We start from the raw sequence: 25,648 nt of genomic DNA, 5'->3' as shown, positions 1-25,648 counted from the left end.
ATATTTAGAAAGTCTCCTCCCAAAAATATTCTACCTCTGCGAGCAAGTTTTCGGAATTTGCACTGTAAAGGAGGAGCGTGCTGCGTCATCGCTCGACCGGGTGTGAAGGGCGTCTCTTGCAAAGATGCAAAATATCTTGACTCATCCCAGGGGGAATATGACTCTCACCCTGTCTTTTAATTTTATTTTATTTTTTATACTTTATCATCAGCAGGGACCAATAATTCAGAGGCACAACTAGCAAGGGCCAGTGCCAAAATCGGTATACAGACAGTCCTTAAACCTCCAAGTGGCCTCAACAACTCTCTAAAAAGGATGCAAATGACCAGCTGTCTGCAAGGAATATAAATCCTTCCATTCTCCACTGTCCTGTCAAAGCGGAAGAAGCTTCTTGGATGAGAAGCGAAACGTCTTCAGAGAAGAAACCAGAAAAGTCCAGTTGTCTCTTGAAAAAGAAGCCCTTTTGAGATAACCAATTTTCACACTTACGACCATTTCATCGTCCCCACTGTCATGCGATCCAAATTCAGACTGACTCGCATTTATGACCGTTGCAGTGTCCCAGGGACATGTGATCCCCTTTTGCGACCGGGGGAGCGGGCTGTCCACAGGGAAGCCAGATTCCCTTAACAACGGGGTTACTACTTTAACAACCGAAGTGATTCACTTCACGAACGTGGCAAGAGAAGTCGTAAAATGGAGCAAAACCTCACTTCACATATGTCTCACTCCGCAACATAAATTTTGGGCTCGATGGTGGTTGTAAGTCAACCGCCACCTGCATGGCTGTACAGGTAGTCCTTGGCTGTCCTTATGACAATAAGCGCGCCTGCTATTACGGTCAGGGTTGGGGAAATAAGTCGCCACAGGGCCGTGACGGATTTTTCCACTTTCTGAAGTGGTTGTTAAGCAACAGGGCAATTCTAAAGGGAGCCATTAAACAAGCCAGTTTGCTATAAGGGGTTTTTGACAGAAAGGAGAATCCCCGGTTTCCAACAAAAAAAAAATATCATTAAGTGATCGCAGGATGCTGCGAACGTCAAAAAAAGCTTGAAAGACTCTTTGCACCTCTTCTCTTAAATTTGAAATCTTTATAAAACACTATTTCTCAGCCTTGGTGACTTTAAAGATATGGGTGGACTACAGCTCCCAGAATTCCCCCAGCCAGCCGCGACTGGCTGGGGGAATTCTGGGAGTTGCAGTCCGCCCATCTTAAAGTCGCCGACGGTTGAGACACACCGTAAACTGGATTCAAGGAATTCATGCGAAGTAAATCCTTGCAATATAACGGAAGAATCTCGGCGTTCGCAAAGGGGAACCTTTAGACTGACAGCCGATTACAACGCAACCTTGCAATTACTCACCAGGGAGGAAAAACCATCCCTCCCATGATTAATTCACTCAGGGTAACGTTAGGCCAGGCCTTCCATTTTCATTTCAACATTTAGTGTTTTACTACAGAGGTCACCAACCCCTACTGGTTCAAGGCCCGTTCAGAACCGGGCTGCTACATGCTTGCCTGCCATTCGCACATAGCCATTCTCTTCCACCCCCCTCCCTGCCCCCAGCCAGTCCACAAAGTCAGAAAGTTCAGGGATTTCTGCTTTACCACAATTTCATTTTTGGCCCTGTCCCTAAAAATACGACCTCCCCCGAAAGTAAGCCCTTGGTTGTTTTTTCACATGTGCACCCAAAATAAGCCCTACACCCACCCACCCACCCCAAAAATAAGCCCTAAGTCAAGGGTCTTCAAACTTGGCAAATTGAAGACTTTGTGGACTTCAACTCCCAGAATTCCTGAGCTAACATGACCCGAGGAGGAATTCTGGGAGTTGAAGTCCACAAAGTCTTAAAGCTGTCAAGTTGGAAGACCTCTGCCCTAAGACCTCGCCAACTCCAGGGTGCATGGGTAAAAATTAATCTAGGGTGGGGATGGTGGAGCTGCCTTACTACTTGCCTTTGGATAGTTGCAACCAGGCCTTGCACATACACACCCCCTGACACCTGCTTTGCCGTCCCATTTCTTCTGCAACCGGCAAGGCTTTCCCGAAGGCCTCTGTAACCGATAACAGAGCTCCAGATCGATCCGGAGTTCTGTTATTGGCTGCAAAGGCCTCCGGGAAAGCCTTGGCGGCTGCAGAAATTACCCCTGAAGGCCTCTGACAGTGAAAAGGAGGCCGGCGGCGAGACGTGCAAGTGAGGTGAATCACATCCCCTCCCCGAAAATAAGACCTGGTGCATTTTTGGTGGAAAAAATATATAAGACAGGGCCTCGTTTTGAGGGAAGCACGATATTATTGGAAGCAACAAGAGTCAGAAACATTAGTCAACAGCGTGAAGTAAATTCCATAATAGTTATTTCATGAAAAGAAGCCATTTTTCAGGGAAAGGACATGCCCAATTGGCAACTTAATTTAGCTGACATCCCCATTGCCAATCTTGGCTGCAATGGAAAGCCTTCTTGGAAAAAAAAAACTGGTTAAGCAGAAATGGTGTTTAACAGACGTTATAAAACCCCTCCTGTTTCTTCAAGGGTAAGTTCAAATAAACGTGGGTTTACGTGCAATTTAAAACTCAATTGGTCCACAAAGAACCACCTTGTAAAGCTAGATTGTTTGTGGAAAGTCCACTGGAAGTCAAATGGGTTTAAATTAGGAAACTGCATACAGGCAATTCTCCACTTACAACCTGCTCATTTAGTGGATGTCCAAAGTTTTTACGGCACTGAAAAAAAAGGGGGACTTATGGCTGTTTTTCACACAATCCTTGATCGCAGCATCCCCAGGGCCATGTGATCAAAATTCAGAGGCTTGGCAACTGGCATGTACTTATGACGGTTGCTGTGCCCCAAAGTCATCTCTTTTGCGACCTTCTGACAAGCAAAGTCAGTGGGGGAGCTCGATTCACTTAACGTAACCACCGCGCTGATTCGCTTAGCAACTGTGGCTGCAAAAGTCGACGATATTTATTCAACTGAAATGTGGGGCTCAATTGTCGTCCTAAGTCGAGGACTACCTGTAGGCATCAAAATAGAACCACCTGGGACCTAACCTTCTCCACAAAGAACATCAGAAGATGAATTGACCTGTTATTCACACTTTCCTTTGCTTGGCTGGACAGATTAGGGTTATGGTTACTTTGAAAATAAGACCTACAGGAGACCACAGTTCTCCCTGTTTGTCTGAGAGTTTGAAGGTTTCTAGAATACAATAGTGCTTTTCATAAAACCTATTTATCTACCTGTCAGGTTTTTAAACCACCCATCTCCCTCACAGAGGGACTCCGTAGGGTGAAAACTCACTTAACAATTGTCTCATTTAGGAACGGAAATCTTGAGCTCAATTTTGGTGGTTAAGTCCAGGACGACTTCTACATTAATAACTTTGGGGAGGGGTGTGTTATTTTTATATGCTGTTTTTATATCCCTGCAAGCCACCTTGAGTCACCGCATTATAAAAAAGATGTTGAGACTCTAGAAAGAGGGCAGAGAAGAGCAACCAGGATGATTAGGGGACTGGAGGATGAAACATACGATGAACGGTTGCAGGAACTGGGCCTGGCTAGTCTAGGGAGGAGAAGGACCAGGGGAGACAGGAGAGCAGCCTTCCAATATTTGAGGGATTGCCCCAGAGAGGAGGAGGGGGATATTCTCCAAAGCACCTGAAGGCCAGACAAGGAATAATGGATGGAAACTGAACAAGGAGAGATTCAACTTAGAAATAAGGAAAAACTTTCTGATAGTGAGAACATTCATCCCATGGAACAGAAGTTGCCTTCTGAAGTTGTGGGAACGTCATCACTTGAGACTTTCAAGAAGACATTGGACTGCCATTTGTCAGAAATGGTGTAGGGTCCCCTGCTTGGGTGGGGGGTTGGACTAGATGACCTGTAAGGACCCTTCCAACTCTGATTATCTGTTATCTGCCATGTGAGAGTAGGCGGCAATATGAATTTTCTAAATAAAATAAAATAAAATAAAGGCCAGTGATTTTGCTTCTTCCTACAAGAATGAAGAAATCGCAAACCACCCAAAGAATTCCATTAACAAATCTACTCTGAGTTTTTCCACCAAATTTGGACTCGCCAATTAAATCATGCCTTGCCCGCAGTAAAACAGGTTCCTAGCTGATTCACGGTTCAACTTTCACCACAGTATAAAGTCCATGATCAAACAGACAGGAGTAGAAACTAGGAGGAGATTCCTTAGGCCTCTTTAACAGACTCCTGTCATTTTAAAGAGGGGAGGAAACGAATTCCCCAAGACAGTAAGATCAGATGTTTACAAACAAACAAAAAAAAACACCAAAAATTTAATACAGGTGGTGCAAGACTTACAACAGTTCATTTAGTGACCATTTGAAGTTACAACGGCACCGAAAAAAGTGACTTACGGCTGTTTTTCACATTTACGACTTGTAGAATCCCAGCGGCCACGATTTACATTCGAATGTGCTTGACAACTGACTCGTATTTATGACTTGATTCACTTAAGAACCATGTGACTAATTTAACCATCGCAGCAGTGGCTCACTTAACAAATGTGGCAAGGAAGACAATTCGTAAAACGGGGCAAAAACTCACTTTTAACAAACGCCTCACTTAGCAACAGAAATGTTGGGCTCCACTGTGGTCGTTAAGTTCAGGGCTGCCTGCATGAGGCGGCCACAGTATTATTATAATAATAATATTATAGTATTATTGATGGAGACATGGAAGCCATACCTATAAACAAACAGGGAGGGTGGGGGAAGCATCAAGATCTATTCTAAATTGTAGTATAAAAAATTATAGGACAATTTATCTATGGAACAAGCTTGCCTTCCAGAGATGCTCCATCACTGGCGGGGTTTGAGAAAAAATTGGTCAACCATTTGGCTGAAATGACCTTGGAACTGGGATTGGACTAGATCCGTGGTCACCAACCAGTGGACTGGGGACTACTGGTAGTCCGCGAGAAAACTGTGGTGGTCCACAGAGAAACGTCACCCCCAAAGCAATGAATCCAAGCTGCGCGGGAACACAAGGCTGTGCCGCCCACGCGGCCCAAATGGGAACTTGCGTCGCTTGCATTGCGAACAACACGAGGTAGGGAGGGGAGGGGGAAAGGGTGGAAGGGAGGAAGTTGCCCCACTCGCCCCACGTGCCTGGCCTGGCCATCGGGCTGCTTCTTTCTGCTTCTGCTTCTGGCTGCATGCAAGGAAAACAGCCAAAGTCTTTCTTTCTCTCCCCCAAACTCCGCCCGAAATGAGCCTTTGGGCCCCTGCAAGGCCTCCTGCGCCAAGAGGCTGTGCTGGCAAAGACTCATGTCTGGCAGAGTTTGAGGGAGAGAAAGAAAGACTTCTGCTGCTTTCCTTGCAAAAAGCCAAAAGTCTCTCCTCTCTCTCTCTCTCCCCCCTGAGAACGGAGCTGGGGACGGTATCCTGCGATCCCAAATAAAGAACGATCGATCGGTGGGAAAACGGGGTGGGGAATTTTCCTGCAGACATTTTTGGGGGATTTTCCCAGGGTCTCTGGTCCGCGGGATTTAAAATTATGGGTTTGGTGGTCCCTGAAGTCCAAGAGGTTGGCGACCCCTCAGACTAGAAGACCTCCGTGCCTGGATTTCTGTGATTCTATAATCTCCCACCTCAAAAATCTCCCTAACACAAAACACATGGCTGGTTCCTCATACAGGTAATCCTCCACTTACAACAGTGTGTTTAGTGACCATTCGAAGTTACCACCTCACTGAAGAAAAGTGTTTCACACTTATGACCGTTGCAGCATCTCCATGGTCATGTGATCAGAATTTGGGCACTTGGCAACTGACTCATATTTATGACCGTTGCAGTATCCTGGGGTCATGTGATTTCCCTTTTTGGTCACCTTCTGACCAGCCAATGGGGAAGCCAGATTCACGTAACCACCACGTTACTCTCCAAACAGCTGCAGCGGTTCAGTTAACTGTGGCCAAGAAAGGCCGTAAAACAGGGCAAAACTCACTTAATAAATGCCTCGCTTTGCAGCAGAAATGTTGGGCTCCATTGTGGCCGTAAGTCGAGGACTAGCTGTAAATCCTTCCCTTTCCCCAACGGGTTAGTTAGAACCGAAGCGAGCCCTAAAATGAGAGTTCACTTAACAACTGTCTCATTTAGCAAAAGAAATGCTGGGTTCAGTTGTGGTTGTAAACTCGACTTGCAACAGTTCTCTTAGTGACCATTCAAAGTTATTAACAGCACTGGAAAAAAAAAGGGGACTTACGACTATTTCTCACACACTTACGGCTGTTGTCGCATCCCCATAATCACGAGGCAGCTGACTCGTATTTATGACGGTTTCACTTAACTGTCGCACTTAGCAACACAAATTTTGACCTCAAACGTGGCCGTAAGCCGAGCCCTACCTGTATTTACTGTTTGTTTGTTTTTTCCTGTTTACTCTCGTTTCAGCTTACGATATCCAACAAACGTAGGCACGCTCCACATATCCTTCCAGAACCCCAGGAAGAACAACTACACAACTATTGGCACCATTGTTTTTGGCACACTCCCTCCTCACCTCTACAGAGGACCTGTGTTAGGAAATGGGAGGGAGGTGGCTCTTGGGATTCGTGGCAACCAGGACGGTTTTCCCACCATGATTAAGGAGGGAGGACGCAACGCAGCTCAGGAAATGCAGGAAAAATGAACCTTGGGGAGGAAATTGAGAGCAAGAGGCAGCCGTGAGGTCCTCGTTGCAAGGATAAGGAACACCCCAGTGTCGTTACAGTTGTAGTCCTCGACCTACAACAGTTCATTTAGTGACCGAAGTTACAACAGCCCGGGGAAAAAAGGGGACTTATAACCGTTTTTCGCACAGGACTGTTGCAGCATCCCCCTGGTCAAAATTTGGATGCTTGGCAATATTTTAAGATGGTTGTAGTGTCCAGAGGTCCTCCTTTTGCGACCTTCTGGCAAGCAAAGTGGATGGGGAAGGCGGACTCACTTAACAACCGGGTGACTAGCTGAACCCCCTGCAGTGATTCACTTAACAGCTGTGGCCAGAAAGGTCGCAAAACGGGGCAAAGCTCATTTCAACCGATGTTTTGCTTAGCCACAGAAAGTTTGGGCTGCATCTGTAACATTTTTACTTCCAACAACAGGCACAATCCTGTTTTGGAAAAGCCTCAACAAGTTTCAAATACAAGAAATAGTTTCCAAACTGTTCTGCTTAACTGTTTTAAACCCACAGGATTGCTTAGTAATCACCAGCTGGCTCTTGAAGATTGCCAACTGAGGGATGGAGTAGTGATGCCCTGAGTAATGATGCCCTGAATACATTCAACCAGTAGTAAGGAGAAAAGGGCTCTTGAGTTTTGTTGGGTTTTGTTTGCAGATGTCTCATTACCCAACTAGGTAAGATCATCAGTGTTAGAAGAGAATAGGGTTTGTGGAGAAGAGGAGGAGGAGGAGGAGGAGGAGGAGGAGGAGGAGGAGGAGGAGGAGGAGGAGGAGGAGGAGGAGGAGGAGGAGGAGGAGGAGGAGGAGGAGGAGGAGGAGGAGGAAAGCAACTATGGGGTTGTTACTGTCTCTGAGATTGGTTTTTTTGTAGACATTTCATAACCCAACTAGATAACATTATCAGTGCTAGATTAGCACTGATGATATTACCTAGTTGGGTCATGAAATGTTTAGAGATCACCAGTGACCCCATAACATCCTCCTCTGCTCTGCAAATGCCACTCCCTTCTAGCACTGAAGATGTTCCCCGGTTGGGTCACGAAATGTCTGCAAAGAAAACAGCCAAGCTCAGAGAACATCAGGGACCCCATAATCCTCCTCCTCTCTGCAAACCCTGCTCTCTTTTAGCATTGAAGATATCCCCTAGTTGGGTCATGAAACGTCTGCAAGGAAACCACCAAAGCTCAGAGATCACCAAGGACCCCATAATCTTCCTCCTTTCCACAAAGGTCATTCCCTTCCCTTCCCTGATGATGTTACCAAGTTTGGCAATTGCAACATCTGCAAGAAGACAAGCCAGACTCAGAAAGCACCAAGAACCTCCCAGTTCAACCCAGAGCTACAAATATTCTCTCTTAACCCGGTGATCTGGAGGGAGAGGGGGGAGAACAAACAAACAAATGAAAGTTTAAAGCAGAAAACAACCTCAAGAGAAACTAATTCCCAAACCAAAGGTCTTCTGACTAGGAGATCAACAAGCATGATTTAAACCACCCGTAATTATATTTCTAGCTGCCAGACACCGGAGCCCCACTGGTCTTTTCAAAGAGGCTCATCAGCTCAATTACCAGAAAACCTGAGGGAACTAAAGTTTTTTTTAAAAAAAAAAAAACACGCACCTTTCCTCCTTGATCAGAGGTTTGGGGGGAAGAAGATCCCTCAAAGCACCAAAGAGATCCTGAACACAAGCAAAAGACACGTGTTGGGACGCCCTGCAGCCCACGGTAAACCAGGATGCAAACTGGGATTCGCAGCCCCTCCAATGAAACCCCCGTTATAACCACAACAACCCCTAGGACGATGCAGCACTGCAGACCTCCCAGCCAGCCTCCCTTCGCCCTCCCTGTTCGCACAACGACAATATCACATTGCCAACATCACACTGCCAGCGAGTTGCAGCTTTCCCCCCTCTCCATCCTGATGCCAGGATCCCAACGTTGCTGCGGGAGCCAAGACGCCCCTGAATCGGCCCTAGAGGAACGAATGAATGAATGAATGGATGAATGAATGAATGGAGGGTGCAAATAAGGGGACCTCCAACCCCCCACCATCCATACAGGGAGGACCCTCAGATTCTGAATTAAGACTCTCCATCACTAAGGACCCCCTCTGCAAAACAAAACACCCCCCTCAGATATCCAAATATTCCTGGTAGCATTAGCACCAGATCCTGGCCCCATAGGAATCTTAATGCTACTACCAATGTTTAGATATAGGGTGGGAGGGTGTCTTGGATTGGGGGGGTCCTTTGGGGAGAATCCAGAATCCGAAGGTCCTCCCTATTTGGGGGAAGGGGTGTCCCCTGCCTGCTCCCCCATTTAGATATGGGGGGTTCTTGGCTTGAGGGAGCCCTTGGTAGAACCTGAATCCAGAATCCAAGACTCTTCCCTATCTGGGGGGGGGGGTGTCCCCCTGCTCGGTCCCCCATTAGTATAGATATGGGGAGGGGGTCTTGGTTGGGGAGTCCTGGATGGGGGAGAATCTTAACCCAGAATTTGAGTGTCTTCCCTGGTGGGGGGTCCCCCTGCCTGCTCCCCCCATTAGTTTAGATATATGGGGGGTGTCCCTTGGTGAGGGAGAATCTAAAGCCAGAATCTGGGGGTCTTCCCTATAAGGGGGGGTCTTGGTTTGGGGAGGGGTCCTTGGGCCTCCCCCAGAATGCCCCCATCAGACTTCCTTGCAACAGGGGTGTCCCTCTTCCCCCCTTGTTGGGGGGTCCTCCCTCCCCAGCCCGGCCTGCCAAGGACCCACCCACCCCCACCCCATTCTGGTGGGGGGAGGGGCGAATGTAGCGCAGCTAGAGGGCGCCAGGTTGGGGAAGGAGCACCGAAATGGGGAGGGAGTCGAGGGAAGGCCCACCCCAAAGGAGCCTCGCTTCAATGGGCGGGGGGAGAGGCTTTGGCGGGAGCAGCGCCCCCATTCAAGGAACCCCCCTCTTTTTCCTCCTCTGCCCCCCTCCCTTCCCGGAGGCTACAGAGGCGGGGAGGGGAGGGGGAGCGCCCGCCACTCCATTCATCGCTGCCCCTCCTCCAAAGGGGTTGCAGGAGGGTCCCCCTCCCCCTTGCCCGGCTCTCTCTTCCCCACTCCCCGGCTTCTCGGACTGTTCCCGCCTCGCCGTTACCTGACCAGCCGCCGGGCGCCCCGCCGTCCACCCGCCTCACCGGCCTCACACAGACAATATGGCGGCGGCACAAGGCTCGGCCGCCACCGCAGGGCCCAAAGCGAGGCTGGCCGGAAGCGGAAGCTGCTCGCTTCGGTCCTCCGCCTTTCCTCGGCCTCCCCCCGGCCTCTCTTGCCCTCGTGCCTCTATGCCCCTCGCCTTCCGCGCGAATGCTGGGAGATGGAGTTGGTTGAGAGGCACGCCTGCCTTATTCCCCTCTCCCCCAATTTCTCTCTCTCTCTCTCTCTCTCTCTCTCTCTCTCTTCTTCTTCTTCTTCTTCTTCTCTCTCTGTCTCTGTCTCTGTCTCTCTCTCTCTCTCAGTTCCTTTCTTTCCCTTTCTATGTGTCTCTCTATTTATTTATTTCTCTCTCTTCTTTCTCAATTTCTCTCTTTCAATTTCTTTCTCTCCCTTTCTCTCTCTCTTTCTCTCCCGCAATTTCTCCTCTCTCTCTCTTTTCTTCTCTGTCTCTGTCTCTCTCTGTCTCTCAGTTCCTTTCTTTCCCTTTCTATGTGTCTCTCTATTTATTTATTTATCTCTCTTCTTTCTCAATTTCTCTCTTTCAATTTCTTTCTCTCCCTTTCTCTCTCTCTTTCTCTCCGCAATTTCTCCTCTCTCTCTCTTTTCTTCTCTGTCTCTGTCTCTCTCTGTCTCTCAGTTCCTTTCTTTCCCTTTCTATGTGTCTCTCAATTTCTTTCTCTCTTTCTCTCTTCTTTCTCAATTTCTCTATCTCTTTCAATTTCTTTCTCTCCCTTTCTCTCTCTCTTTCTCTCCCGCAATTTCTCCTCTCTCTCCCTCCCTCCCTCCCTCTCTCTTATTCTCCCTCTCCCTTCCTCCCTCCTATCCACAGGCTTCATGTCATGGCATCGGGACAGTCTGGCTGGGAACGATGGGGATGACTTTCTTTGAAGACATTTCACTTCTCATCCAAGAAGCTTCTTTCTGTTCTTCAGTTTTCTGGTTGTTCTTTGCACAGTCAGCCAGATGTTCAGACTGGATTTTGCATTGTTGTTGTTGTTGTTATGACAGTGTACACAGCAAGCAAGATAACTATGCTGGGTTTCATATCACAAATCACTAGTCCACAACACTTTCCAAGCATTTAGGACTGGGTGTGAGCAGATCCCAGTAAGGTGGCCTTCTGCAGCTGACCAGTGGGGATTTTGTCAGTGCTAATTGTTTTCAAATGCTTGCCTAGGTCTTTAGGCACAGCACCCAGTGTGCCCAGTATCACTGGAACCACCTGCACTGGTTTATGCCAGAGTCTCTGCAGTGCGATTCTCAAGTCCTGATATCTGGTGATTTTTTTCCGAGTTTTTTCTCGTCAATTCTGCTGTCACCGGGTATGGCAATGCCGACGATCCACACTTTTTTCTTCTCCGCAGTTGTGAGATCCGGGGTGCTGTGTTCCAAAACTTTTGTCAGTCTGTATTCGGACATCCCACAGTAGTTTTGCATGCTCATTTTCGACCACTTTTTCAGGCTTACGATCCCAGAGTTCTTCGCTACAGGCAGATGGTAATTGTGACACGAGTTCCAGTGGACCATCTGAACGACTGTGTTGTGCCGTTTGTAGTCAGTCTCAGCTATTGTCTTGCAACAGCTCAGCATGTGAGCGATGGTTTCATCCACTTCTTTGCAGAGCTTGCATTTGGGGTCATCAGCAGATTTTTCTATTCTGATGGCTTGTCCTTGGGCTGCAAGAATCAGGAAATTATTGTTGTTATTGTTATTATTATTAAAATATATGCCGCTTGATTCCCAACACTTATGGGACTTTTGTTGTCTGTTTTAATTTTTCATTGAACAAATTTATATAGAGATAGCATTTGTTTAGTGACCATGACACCGGCACTGAAAAAATGACCGTTTCACACTTATGACTGCTGCAACATCCCCACGGTCACATGATCAAAATTCAGAGGCTTGGCAACTCTCATTTATGACGGTTGCAGTGTCCTGTGTTCACATGATCCCCATTTGCAACCTTCTGGCCAGGAAAGTGGATGGGGGGGGGGAGAGTCACTTAACAACCTGTTGCTAATTTCACCACAGCAGTGATTCACTTAACAACATTGGCAAGAAAGGTCGTAAAATGTGCAAAACTCCCATAACAACTGTCTTGCTTAGCAACAGAAACATTTTGGGCTCCATTGCGTGTGGCCATAAGTTGAGGACAACCTGTATGAACAACAACAAGTTTACAAGAGTGAGATGGGTGGAAATGAAATGCAATACAGACATTCTTTCCCTGGACAAATCTCCGAATTTTTCAGGGCAAGATTCCCGAAGTGGTTTGGCCATTATCTCCTTCTAGGACCGAAAAAGCCTAAAATCACAAAAAGGAAGCAGGGTAGCATTTGCAAATGACCTCGACTATGTGTCAGAATGGTCAAACAAATGGCAACTTCAAATTTCAACAAACAAATGCTCTGTCTTACATATTGGTTAAAAAAAAAAATCAGAAAATAAAAGCTGAATGGTCAAGACCTTGTTGGTGATCCAAACTCTGCCAAGGACCTTGGAGTACTCATCTCTAATGACCTAAGTGCTAGAGCCCACTGTAACTACATAGCCAAAAAGGCCTTAAGAGTTGTTAACCTAATCCTACGTAGCTTTTTCTCTGGTAATATCACACTACTAACTAGAGCATACAAAACATTTGCTAGACCAATACTTGAATGCAGCTTATCAGCCTGGAACCCGCATTACGTATCTTATATTAGCGCAGTTGAGAAAGTCCAGAAATATTTCACAAGAAGAGTTCTCTGCTCCTCTACTTGTTGTAGAATACCTTATGCCACCAGACTTGAAATTCTAGACCTAGAAAACCTTGAATTACGCCGTCTTCGGTCCGATCTAAGTATGGTATATAAAATCATACATTGCAATGTCCTACCTGTCAATGAATACTTCAGCTTCAACCATAACAACACAAGAGCAAACAATAGATACAAACTCAAGGTTAACCGCACCAAACTTGATTGCAGGAAATACGACTTCAGCAACCGAGGGGTCAATGTCTGGAATACTCTACCTGACTCTGTGGTTTCTTCCCCAAACCCCAAAAACTTTAACCTTGGACTGTCTACTATTGACCTCACCCCCTTCCTAAGAGGCCTGTAGGGGGCGTGCATAAGCGCACCAACGTGCCTACTGTCCCTGTCCTATTGTTTCTTTTTTTAATTCATATCCATTTCATGTATTCATAACCATGTTTATACTTATACCTGTTATCTAACACTTGCTTAACAAACAAATAAATAAATAAATCACCATTTCCCGCTAGAGGGCATTTTAACTCTACCCATGCTTCTTAGCCACGCTGCCTTCTCAGCCAGTGCTAATAAAACGCTACAACGCATGTAGTGCGGATTTATACAATGCAGAATTAATTCCTGGTAGTGCTAAACAAAAAGTGCTGTGTTGTAAAATGTATCAATAAAGGAAAATAAATAGATAAAATGCACGCACTTCAAACTGAACCCAAAGCACATTTCTGTTGGAAAAACACACTCTGCGCTCTACAATCGACGCAGAGAACAGTAGCAAAGATGATTAGGAGACTGGAGGTGAAAGCATACAAAAAAACAGTTGCTGGAACTGGGTAGGTCTCGTTTCATGAAAAGAAGGACTAGCAGGGACAGGATAGCAGTCTTCCAATATTTGTTGGGCTGCTCCAAAGAAGAAAGGAGTCAAGCTATTCTCCAAAGCCCCAGAAGGCAGGACAAAAAGCAACGGGTGGAAACCAATCAAGGAAAAGTCAAGAAAAGAAGCAACGGATGGAAACGAATCACGGAGAGAAGCAACCTGGAATTAAGGAGAAATGTCCTGACAGTGAGAACAATTAACCAGTGGAACTGCTTGCCTCCAGAAGTTGTGAATTCTCCATTACTGGGAGTCTGAAGAGATTCTCCGTCATCCAGGTCATGGTTGTCCTAATGGTGCTTTTTTTCAAGAGGCAACTGAACTTTCTGGTTTTTCTTTGAAGACGTTTCACTTCGATACAGGTACAGATTAACAGAGATGGAAGGGACCTTGTAGGTCATCTAGTCCAACCCCCCACCCAAGCAGGAGACTCTATACCATTTCTGACAGAGGGCAGTCCAGCCTCTTCTTGAAAGCCTCCAGGGATGAAACTCCCACAATTTCCGAGGGCAACTTCTGTTCCATGGGTTGATTGTTCTCCCTGTCAGAAAGTTTCTCCTTATTTCTAGGTTGAATCTCTCCTTGTTCAGTTTCCATCCATTATTTCTTGTCTGGCCTTTAGGTGCTTTGGAAAATAGCCTGACCCCCTCCTCCTCTCTGTGGCAGCCCCTCAAACATTGGAGCACTGCTATCATGTCTCCCCTGAGTTCTTCGCTTCACTAGACTAGCCATGCTCAATTCCTGCAACAAACTTCTTGAGAAGCGAAACATCTTCAAAGAAAAACCAGAAAGTCCAGTCGCTTCTTGAAAAAAAAAGCAGCTTTGCTTTGGGTAATTGATAAAAATTTACCAAAACAGAGCTTTGGGCTGTTTCTATATGTAGCGATGATATATAGTGCCAGGACTCTTTAGGCAAATATGCTATGTTTCATTATTTTGTTTAAACAAAATAAAAATAAAAACCATAAAAGAAACATTTCAATAAAAAAATAATGATTACAAATAATAAATGAGTAAATATATATTTACTTATTTATTATTTGTAATCATTAATAGATATAGATTAGATATAGATATAGATTAGACAGACAGATATAGATATATATGTAGATTAGATATAGAGATAGACACAGACATAGATATAGATTAGATATAGATATATAGGTTAGATATAGACATATAGATTAGACATAGGTATAGATTTGATATAGATATAGATTAGATACAGATATAGACATATATATTGTTGTGGGCCAGAGGCTGACTCTGTAAACCACTTAGAGAGGGCTGTACAAGCACTGGGAGAAGCGGTATATGAGTCTAAGTGCTATTCCTTCCTTCCTTCCTTCCTTCCTTCCTTCCTTCCTTCCTTCCTTCCTTCCTTTCTTTCTTTCTTTCTTTCTTTCTTTCTTTTCTTTCCTTCTTTCCTTCCTTCCTTCCCTCCCTCCCTCCCAGTGGTTAGAATGCAGTATTGCAGGCTAACTCTGCCCACTGCCAGTAGTTTGATCCTGACCAACTGGCTCCAGGTGGACTCAGCCTTCCCTCCTTCCGAGGTGGGTAAAAATGAGGACCCAGATTGTTGGGGGCCAGAGGCTGACAGTGTAAACCGCTCAGAGAGGGCTGGGAAGCAGTATATAAGTCTAAGGGCTATTGCTATTGCTATGAATAAAAGGGATGTGGGGGCTCAGGGGCTAAGATGCTGAGCTTGTCGATCAGAAAGGTTGGCCATTGGGCGGTTCGAATCCCTAGCACCACGTCACGGAGGGAGTTCCCATTCCTTGTCCCGGCTTCTGCCAACCTAGCAGTTCGAAAGCAAGTAAAAAATGCACGTAGAAAAATAGGGACCCCTTTGGTGGGAAGGGAACAGCGTTCCGTGCGCCTTCGAAGGCGTTTAGTCATGCCGGCCACACGACCACGGAAATGTCTTCGGACAGCGCTGGCTCTTCGGCTTTGTAACGAAGATGAGCAGCGCCCCCTAGAGCCATAAACGATGAGCATGGATGTGTGCAGGGAACCTTTCCATCATCATCATCGTTGTTGTTGTTTGTTGTTTGTTGTTGTTAATCTTTACTTGCATATAATAATATTCTTCCCACTTCTAATTTCAACAGATTCGAACTTCTGACGGGAACACAAGTTCAGTTCTTGGCCCACTGGCAGCGCCAGCTATCACGTGAAGACAATTTATGACATTTTGTCCAGAAACCGACATTTGCTTCCAATTTCCACCAAAAGCCCGCCCCAAAGCAAACAATGGGTTTGCTTAACAACGGTGGCTTTTCACTTAACAACTGCAGGATTCGCTTTACGACCGCTACACTCACTTAATGAGCAGAATCTTCTCTTCACCACCACTGCAAAGACGGTCATAGAATAGGAAAAGGTTATGCAATAATCTGCTTAATGGCTGTCGTGACTCACGACCATAATTCCGTACTCAGTTATGGTCTTAAAATGAGAACTACCTGTACTGTAGTTTAGCGTAGCCAAGTTTAACCTCCGTCTCAGCTAGATGGCAGCCCTGAGCTATACTGACCCAGATTAAAAGCTGGTTACAGAACAAGTTTTTCCATTACAGATTAACAGAGTTCGAAGGGACCTTGGAGGTCTTCTAGTCCAAACCAGTGCTTGAGCGAGAGACTCTATGCCGTTTCAGACAAATGGCTGTCCAGTCTCTTCTTAAAAACCTCCAGTGATGGAATCACCCACAACTTCTGGAGACAAGCAGTTCCACTGGTTAATTGTCCTCCCTGTTAGGAAGTTAACTAAAGCATACAAAACATTTGCTAGACCAATATTCGAAGACAGCTCATAATCTGGAGCCCACATTACATAACTGATATTAACACAGTTGAAAAAGAAATATTTCACAAGAAGAGTTATCCACTCCTCTACTCGTTGTAGAATACCTTATGCCACCAGACTTGAAATTCTAGAACTAGAAAACCTTGAATTACGCCGCCTTCAGTCCGATCTAAGTATAGCATATAAAATCATACATTGCAATGTCCTACTTGTCAATGAATACTTCAGCTTTAATCACAACAACACAAGAGCACACAATAGATACAAACTCAAGGTTAATCGCACCAAACTTGATTGCAGGAAATACGACTTCAGCAACAGAGTGTTCAATGTCTGGAATCCTCTACCTGACTCTGTAGTTTCTTCCCCAAACCCCAAAAACTTTAACCTTAGACTGTCTACTACTGACCTCACTCCTTTCCTAAGAGGTCTGTAGGGGGGGTAGGTGCATAAGCGCACCAATCGTGCCTACCATCCCTGTCCTATTGTTTTCCTTTTGTATTTTTCTTATATGTATCCATGTATTCATAACTATGTTTTTACTTATACCTATTGTAAACAACTGGCAAATATAAATAAATAAATACAAATAAAAAATAAAAAAGTTTCTCCTTAATTCCAGGTTGCTTCTCTCCTTGACTGGTTTCCATCCATTGTTTCTTGCTCTGCCTTCAGGTGCTTTGGAAAATAACCAGTGGTGGGATTCAGCCAGTTCACACCAGTTTGGCGGAACTGGTTGTTAATTTTCTGAGCAATTTGGTGAACTGGTTGTTGGAAGGAATCATTAAGGCAGAGAACCGGTTGTTAAATTGTTTGAATCCCACCACTGAAAATAAATCGACCCCCACTCCTCTTTGGGGCAGCCCCTCAAATACTGAAATGCTGCTATCACGGCCCCCTCTGTTCCTTCTTTTCTCCAGACTAGTCAAACCCAAATTGTCCAGCCATTCTTCGTATGTTTTAGTCTCCAGGCCTCTGATCCTCTCAGTTGCTCTTCTCTGCACTTTTTCCAAATTTCTTTTTTGTAACGTGGTGACCAAAACTGGATGCAGGATTCCAGGTGGGGCCTTACTAAAGCGGGATTAATACTTCACGCGATTGTGATTCTGTGCCTCTGTTTATACAACCCAGGATCGTATTAGCTTTTTTGGCAGCTGCTGCACACTTCTGGCTCACGTTTAAGTGATCGTCCACTAGGACTCTTACAGTTACTATTTTTTTTAAACAAGTTTTATTTGAATTTTCCACATTTTTAAAACGTCTCTTTTTAGTGAACATCATGATTTACAGGTTTCCACATTTACATACAAATATGGCCATAATTACATATTCAACTTTTACATTTAACTTCTTATATAAGCAGTGTTTTTATACATTTTCTTTTTTATTATAGCAAATATTTTCCTCTTATTTCAATCACCAGTTTTTCCCATCTCTTCAGAATTATTATACTTTAATACTTTTATCTGTCATATTTGCATATTTCATCGCATATTCTCATTACATCCTTTCATAGAGGCTAATTTAAAACAATCATTAAAGAAATAGTTTCCCCCCTAAATTACTAACTTAAGTTAGTTATAGTTTGTATATTCATTAATTATCTCCCCTTTTAAATCCCTCACAGTTACTACTATTGAGCCAGGTTTCGCCTCATCTGCTCTTGTACTTTTGGTTTTTCTTGCCTAAGTAAAAAGAAAAGTGTAAAACTTTATTTTTCTTTACACTGAATTTCATTTTTTGTTAGATAGGACCCAATGTTGTGACCCATATCGTTCCCACACTAAACAAGATAAGCCTGGGAAATCCTCAAACTTACAAGGATCGTTGTTGCCACATTAGACAGCTGACAAACCATTCCGGAATTCCACAATGTTGTCAAAAAAAGCACACATGGACATTTTGTACGGAATCCGTCTCTATTTCAGTTTTTCCCTCATTCTCCAGATGTGTGTGAATTTCATTGCATATTCTTCATGGCCATGTTGGGTGCAGAAAACGTACGTTACAGCCAGTCCTCAACTTATGACCGCAGCAGAGCGCAAAATTTCCATTTTTCAGCAAGACAGTTGTGAAGTGAGCTGTGCCCCATTTTATAGTCTTAGTGGCTGCAGTTGTGTTGGAAGTTAAAACCCACCCCGCTCCTAGGAAAATGAAATATTTTAGGATATACTTAAAAAGGCAGAATATTTCCCCTAAAAAAAGAGCAGAAACTCAGAAGTAGAAGCTCACCCCAAGAGGAGGAGGTGATAAAGAAAAGAATGGAATATGCAGAGACCAGTAGATTGACATTGGCAATTAGAGAGCAAGAATATTATAAAATATGGGATTTATTTTATCAATGCTTAGATAGGAAAATAGGAAAATTAAATATATTGTCACATAAATATAATACAATAGTGAATATAATACAATGGTAATGATACGTTATGATTGATTACTATGGAAGGAACTATAATATGAATTAGAATTTGTAAAAAGCGAGTCTTGCTCAAAAAGGATAATGTGAACTTGCAAGTAAAGCCTAATGATGATGTAATAACAACATAACAGGGCATGGAAAGTTGATTAGTCTAATATGAATATAAATTTAAATCTAAGCGGGAAAGACTATGGATATTGTACACAAGAAATATGTACCGACCAACGCACTGTACGATTGAAAGAAGGTTTTATTTGTTGTTTCGTGTTTAAGTTTGTTGTCTAAAAAAAATAAAATAATTTACAAAAGAAGAAGAAGAAGAAGCTCACCCCCGCCTTTGTTAATAGGCGGGCCATTAAGACCTGGGCCAGAGTATTCTACATAACAAAGGCCTCTACCCATCTCACCACCTGGCCTAGGAAGATTGTATTCAGCCAGCACCCAGGTGAAGCCATGTGGTCCAGACAAAGCCTACAAAGTTAGTTAAGACCCCACCCCTGGGAGTCTGGCAGCCAATGGGATACAATTATTACACAGGAACAGGAAACAGTAAGGTGGAGCCCAACAGAGGTTATATAACTAAGGCACTCCCCTTTTCACCCAGGAGCTCCAAGCCATGTGGTCCTGTCCAGCATTAAACCATCTTTGCCAAGGCGTCACCATGTTTCCAGTGTCTTTCTTCCTCACTTGGAACTGAACCCAGAAGGATATTTCTTCCAACAGTTGTTAAGCGAATCTTTACAGTGAATCGTGCAGTCCTTTTTTTTTTATTAATTTTTATTTTATTTTATATTTTACAATAATTCCATTTCATTTCAACCGTGCGTCAACTGGGTGCATATATCTTGGGCTTACAATTCTAATGAATGCTTTTCTTGCCAATATAACAATAATCACATTTTCTTATAGCTATTCTTTAATATATCTATTACTATTTTTTAACAACCTTAACTTATTGCTCTATATATTCATCTTGTCCATTTTAATTTGTTTTATTTTCCAACCGTTGATAAAATAAATCCCATACCATATAATATTCCAATTTTTTTTTCTTTGATTATCAATGATAACCTAAATTGTGCAGTCATTAAGGAAACCATCCTTCTGCCTGTTTGCCCTACATAGTGGTTGCACGAGCTGAACTCTTTACCAGCTCTGATGATGTTACCCAGTTTGGTAATGAAACGTCTGCAAGAAAACCACCAAGCTCAGGAGCACCAAGGACCCCACAGTCCTCTTCCTCCTCCTCCTCCTCCTCCTCCTCCTCCACTCCACAAATCCCCCTTCCTTCTAGCACTGATGTTGTTCTCTAGTTGGGTCATGAAATGTCTCCAAAAAATCCCAACCAACTCAGAGATCACAAGAATCCCATAGTCCCTTTCCTCCTCCTCCCTCCTCCTCCTCCTCCTCCTCCTCCTCCTCCTCCTCCTCCTCCTCCTCCTCCTCCTCCTCCTCCTCCTCCCTTCTCCCTTCTAGTACTGACGATGTTACCTAGCTGAGTAATGAAACGTCTGCAAGAAAACCCACCAAGCTCAGAGAGCATCGAGGACCCCACAGTCTTCCTCCTCCTTCCCTCCCCGCTTCTCTCATCCAACCCACTCCCCGTCTAGCCCTGATGATGCTACTTAGTTGGGTAGTAAAACGTCTGCAAGAAAACAACCAAACTCAGAGAGCACCAAGGATCCCACAGCAGTGATTCATTTAGTAACATGTTTGTTAAGTGAATCTGGCTTCCCCATCGATTTTGCTCGTCCGAAGGTTGCAGAAGGTAACCGCAAGACACTGCAACCATCATAAAGATGAGTCACTTGCCAAACATCCAAATGGCGATGCGGCAATGGTCATAAGTGTGAAAACTTATTCCTTAGTCCCTTTGTTCAGCCCCATTGTCATTTCAAATGGTCACTCAATGAACTTAAAAGCTAAACGTTGAGGACGACCTGCGTAGCGTGTCCTGCTTCAGCCGGGGGGGGAGGGGGAGTTGGACTAGAAGACCTCTAAGGTCCCTTCCCACTCTGTTTTTTTGTTATTCTTTTTTTTTTCTTCAATAATAATTTTTGTTGTACTCAAAGAATGTTAAATATTATGACTTGAACTGAGATAAGTAGAATAAAACTAAGAGAGTTAAAAAAAGGAAGAAGCTATATAGAAAATGGGAAACGGTAATAAGATATGGAATGATATATATAAGGAACATGATTTTTGAAGAGGTGTCTGTACAATGAGTTTTAACCCGGGATCAAGCAACTTTCAGAAAAGATGTTTATGTTTTTATGTTTTATGTCTTGTTTTTTTTTTTATTGGAAGAGAATAATGAAAATGTATAAGACAGATGGATATAAAAAATGTACACAATCTAAAGTTAAAGAGATATAATTTGAATAAATAGAAGGAAAGGAAGTAATAAAGAGAAGTTTGGGATAAGATATGAAGATGAACAGATAAGGTAAATATATATATCAAATTGTGCTTGTTTGGAAATGTGATAACTTGGAATAATTCTGTCTTTAAATAAGATGTTGTATTGGCTTTTTAAGAAAAAAAAAACTCTTATGTCATTATATTCTATGTTTTTGTCACTGTATTGTTTTGGAAAATCAATAAAATTTGTTCAAAAAAAAAAAAAGAAAAAAAAGAAAAAAAATAATTTTTGTTGTACTCTTCCACATTTCTAAAAAAAAAACAAATACAATCTTCTCAGGACTGTGACATCGACAATTCAGTCAATATCCATATTTACATCAATTTTTGTTTCTACTTTCTGACCAATTACATCCCTTTTCCCAGACCGCATAGCATTCCATATCTTCTCTATCTTGCAACTCCAATACAAGTTTGATCATCTCTGCGCAATCCATTACTTACTTTATTTCCATGCTTCTGGAGGGGGTACTACCTAGTTTCCAATTCTGAGCCTAGGCGATGCTTGCCGCCGTCAATATATGTATTATAATATATTTAGTTCCTTTGTCAAATACTCCTCTCATTATTCCTTAATAGAAACATTTCAGGTTGAAGCTCGGAGACTGATAATATCCTGCAACCAATTCCTTATTTCATTCCAATATTTTCTTCCTTCGGGGCATGACCAACACATAAGAAAGAAGGCCAGACAAAGAGTAATGGATGGAAACTGAACAAGGAGAGATTCAATTTGGAAATAAGGAGGAATTTTATGACAGTGAGAACAATCAACCCGTGGAACAGAAGTTGCCCTCGGAAGTTGTGGGAGCTTCATCACAAGAAGAGACTGGACTACCATTTGTCAGAAATGGCGTAGGGTCTACTGCTTTGGCAGGGGGTTGGACTAGATGATCTACAAGGTCCCTTCCAGGTACGTTAATCTGAATCTATCTAAGATGATCAAAGCAGGTCTGGAGGCTAAAACATACAAGGAACTGGGCCTGGCTAGTCTAGGGAAGAGAAGGACCAGGGGAGACAGGAGAGAATGTTCCAATATTTGAGGGGCTGCTCCAAAGAGGAGAAGGGGATCAAGCTATTTTCTAAAGAACCCAAAGGCCAAACAAGGAACAATGGATGGAAACTGAACAAGGAGAGAGATTCAACCTGGAAATAAGGAGAAACTTTCTGACAGTGAGAACAATCAACCCATGGAACAGAAGTTGCCTTTGGAAGTTGTGGGAGCTTCATCCCTGGAAGCTTTCAAGAAGAGACTGGACTCCCATTTGTCAGAATTGGTGTAGGGTCTTCTGCTTGGGCGGAGGGTGGGGTTGGACTAGATGACCTACAAGGTCCCTTCCAACTCTGATTATCTGTTATCTCTTCTGTTGTTCTAAAGCCAGCGCTGGTGACTCCAATGTCCTTCCTGGCGGAGCCGAAAGGTAAGCAACGTTTGACCGAAAGACAATGCAAAACGGCGCACATTTCTTGGCCCACAAACTAACCACCTTGAAGAAGCCCGATGGAAAAAGCTGAGTTGGTTTCACCTTGTTTTCCCGGCTCACCGGCTGCCTCGCCCACCCTCTGACGGCAGTGCCTGCTTCCCTGGCCCGGTCAGGGTTCAACCGCTTTGGGTAAAGGAGCAAGATAATCTCTGGCCAGCACAGTCCCAGGTCTTTCTCGTCTCCATCTTCCTTGCATTGTATGGCTGAGGCTCATTGAGGAAACCTCGTGGCCCCTGACAGCTCCTGAGTGGTCCCCAGGGGGAAGCCCGGCCCCCTTCCCCCCATTGTCAGAATCCTGGCTGTATCCTCGCTTTAAAAATAGACCGCCTGATCGAGCCGATTGTTTGAACACCTCCAGCAAAGAGGATTGACGTGGAAGACGACAGGAGTGTCCTGGGAGCCGTGGAGAATTCTGTAACGGAATTCTTTTTAAAAAGAAAAAAAAGAAAAAAATTATTTATATATTTTCTCGTTACGTACAGTAGAATAGAATAGAATTAGAATAGAATAGAATAGAATAGAATAGAATAGAATAGAATAGAATAGAATAGAATAGAATAGAATAGAATAGAATATAGAAATAAGAATAGAGTAGAGTAGAGTAGAATATTGGAATGAAGAATGGAATGGAATGGAATATAGAAATAAGAATAGAATAGAATAGAATAGAATAGAATAGAATAGAATAGAATAGAATAGAATAGAATAGAATAGAATAGAATAGAGTAGAATATTGGAATGAAGAATGGAATGGAATGGAATATAGAAATAAGAATAGAATAGAATAGAATAGAATAGAATAGAATAGAATAGAATAGAATAGAATAGAATAGAATAGAAATAAGAATAGAGTAGAGTAGAGTAGAATATTGGAATGAAGAATGGAATGAATGGAATATAGAAATAAGAATAGAATAGAATAGAATAGAATAGAATAGAATAGAATAGAATAGAATAGAATAGAATAGAATAGAATAGAAATAAGAATAGAGTAGAGTAGAATATTGGAATGAAGAATGGAATAGAATATAGAAATAAGAATAGAATAGAGTAGAGTAGAATATTGGAATGAAGAATAGAATGGAATGGAATGGAATAGAATATAGAAATAAGAATAGAATAGAGTAGAATAGAATATTGGGATGAAGAATAGAATGGAATGGAATAGAATATTACAGAGAAATTAGAATAGAATAGAATAGAACAGAATAGAATGGAATAGAATAGAATATTGGGATGAAGAATAGAATGGAATGGAATGGAATAGAATAGAACAGAGAAAATAGAATAGAATAGAACAGAATATTGGGATGAAGAATAGAATAGAATGGAATGGAATTGGAATAGAGTAGAATAGAATATTGTATCCTTACAATTTATATTGACTGTTTCCTAATATGATTTGATTGCTTATTTGTACCCTATGACTATCATTAAGTGTTGGACCTGATGATTCTTGACTCTTGACTAATGAATCTTCTTTTATATACACTGAGAGCATTTGCACCAAAGACAAATTCCTTGTGTGTCCAATCACACTTGGCCAATAAAGAATTCTATTCTATTCTGTTCTGTTCTGTTCTGTTCTGTTCTATTCTATTCTTATTGTACCCTATGACTATCATTCAGTGTTGGACCTGATGATTCTCGACTCTTGACGAATGTCTCTTTTCTTTTATGTATATTGAGAGTATTTGCACCAAGACAAATTCCTTGTGTGTCCAATCACACTTGGCCAATAAAGAATTCTATTCTATTCTATTCTGGAATGAAGAATAAAATAGAATAGAGTAAAGTAGAGTATAGTAGAATAAGTGTAAGAATGAGAATAGAACAGAACATAGAAAAGAATAGAATAGAATAGAGTGGGAAGGGACATTGGAGGTCTTCTAGTCCAACCCAAACTATACCTGTGATGGCAAACCTTTTTGGTACCAAGGCGAGGGCCGAAACTGAAATGCATGGGCACGCACGTGCATGGGCGCATACCAGAGTGCCAGAAACCCGAAGACCAGCCTCATGTGCACATGCCTGTTTTTTTGAAGCGTTTTTGGCCATTTTGGGAGCCGTTTTCCAGCTGTTCTTCAGGCCATTTTTTCAGGCCAAAAGCAAACCACAAAAGAGCCTGGAAACGGCCCCCAAATCGGGCTGGTTTTTTGGGCCATTTTCCTGGCCGTTTTAGAAGACCAGCTGGCGATGGCGCGTTGCCCACAGAGAAGGCTCTGTGTGCCACCTCTGGCATGCATGCCATTGGTTCATCCTTATGGACCTAGACCATTTCAGACAAGGGACTATCCAGTCTCTTCTTAAAAGTCTCCAGGGACGGAGCGCCGACAACTTCTGGTGGCAGGCTGTTCCACTGGTTAATTTCCTCACTGCCAGGAAGTTTCTCCTGAATTCCAGGTTGGTAGGTAGGCGCCAGTGTTCAAATCTATCAAGGTCCTTCTGAGTCTTGAGTCTGTCTTCGAAAGTGTGAGCAATTCCCCACGGCTTGGCCTCATCTGCAAATTTCACGAGTTCCCCTTCTATCCCTTGGATGCCAAATTCCTGCTGGCTCTGGAGATCTATTTTCTCGCCTCTGTTTTCAGTTCCCGGCACAACATAATTGAGCCCAGGGTCAACGGAGCAGCCCCTTTGGTGGCTAGACGGCCCCACTTAAGCAGAAAGCACGAAAACTACTTAAAATGCTTATACCAGTTGTTATTTTCGTACTTATTCTTGCTTGTGTTTGTCAGATATATGTAGCTGCTACTGATGTTTCCCTGGATAAATGGTTGTTGCAACTCCATTGGATTCAATGGGAAGGAAGGAAGGAAGGAAGGAAGGAAGGAAGGAAGGAAGGAAGGAAGGAAGGAAGGAAGGAAGGAAGGAAAGAAGAAAGAAAAGAAGGAAGGAAGGAAAGGAGGAACAAAGGAAAGAAGGAAGGAAGGAAGGAAGAGGAAGGAAGGAAGGAAGGAAGGAAGGAAGGAAGGAAGGAAGGAAGGAAGGAAGGGAAAGAAGAAAGAAAAGAA

At 43.4% G+C, this 25,648-nt stretch overlaps 2 protein-coding genes across 2 annotated transcripts in view; both read right to left on the bottom strand.

The window, feature by feature from the left end:
* Positions 1-9,926, bottom strand: part of CSNK2A1 (casein kinase 2 alpha 1) — a 43,854-nt gene extending 33,928 nt beyond the window's left edge. Inside the window, exon 1 of the mRNA XM_026721266.2 lies at positions 9,820-9,926. The gene's annotated coding sequence lies outside the window, so the exon portion shown is untranslated. The remainder of the gene's footprint in view (positions 1-9,819) is intronic.
* SRXN1 (sulfiredoxin 1) overlaps positions 1-25,648 on the bottom strand; it is a 126,158-nt gene that overhangs the window by 36,983 nt on the left and 63,527 nt on the right. The gene's annotated exons all lie outside the window — the stretch shown is intronic.

This window comes from Pseudonaja textilis, chromosome 3, assembly GCF_049901715.1.
Source record: "Pseudonaja textilis isolate UNSWEBS1 chromosome 3, rPseTex1.2, whole genome shotgun sequence".
NCBI classification, from domain to species: Eukaryota; Metazoa; Chordata; class Lepidosauria; order Squamata; family Elapidae; genus Pseudonaja; species Pseudonaja textilis.
This window is presented reverse-complemented; position numbering and strand designations above follow the sequence as displayed.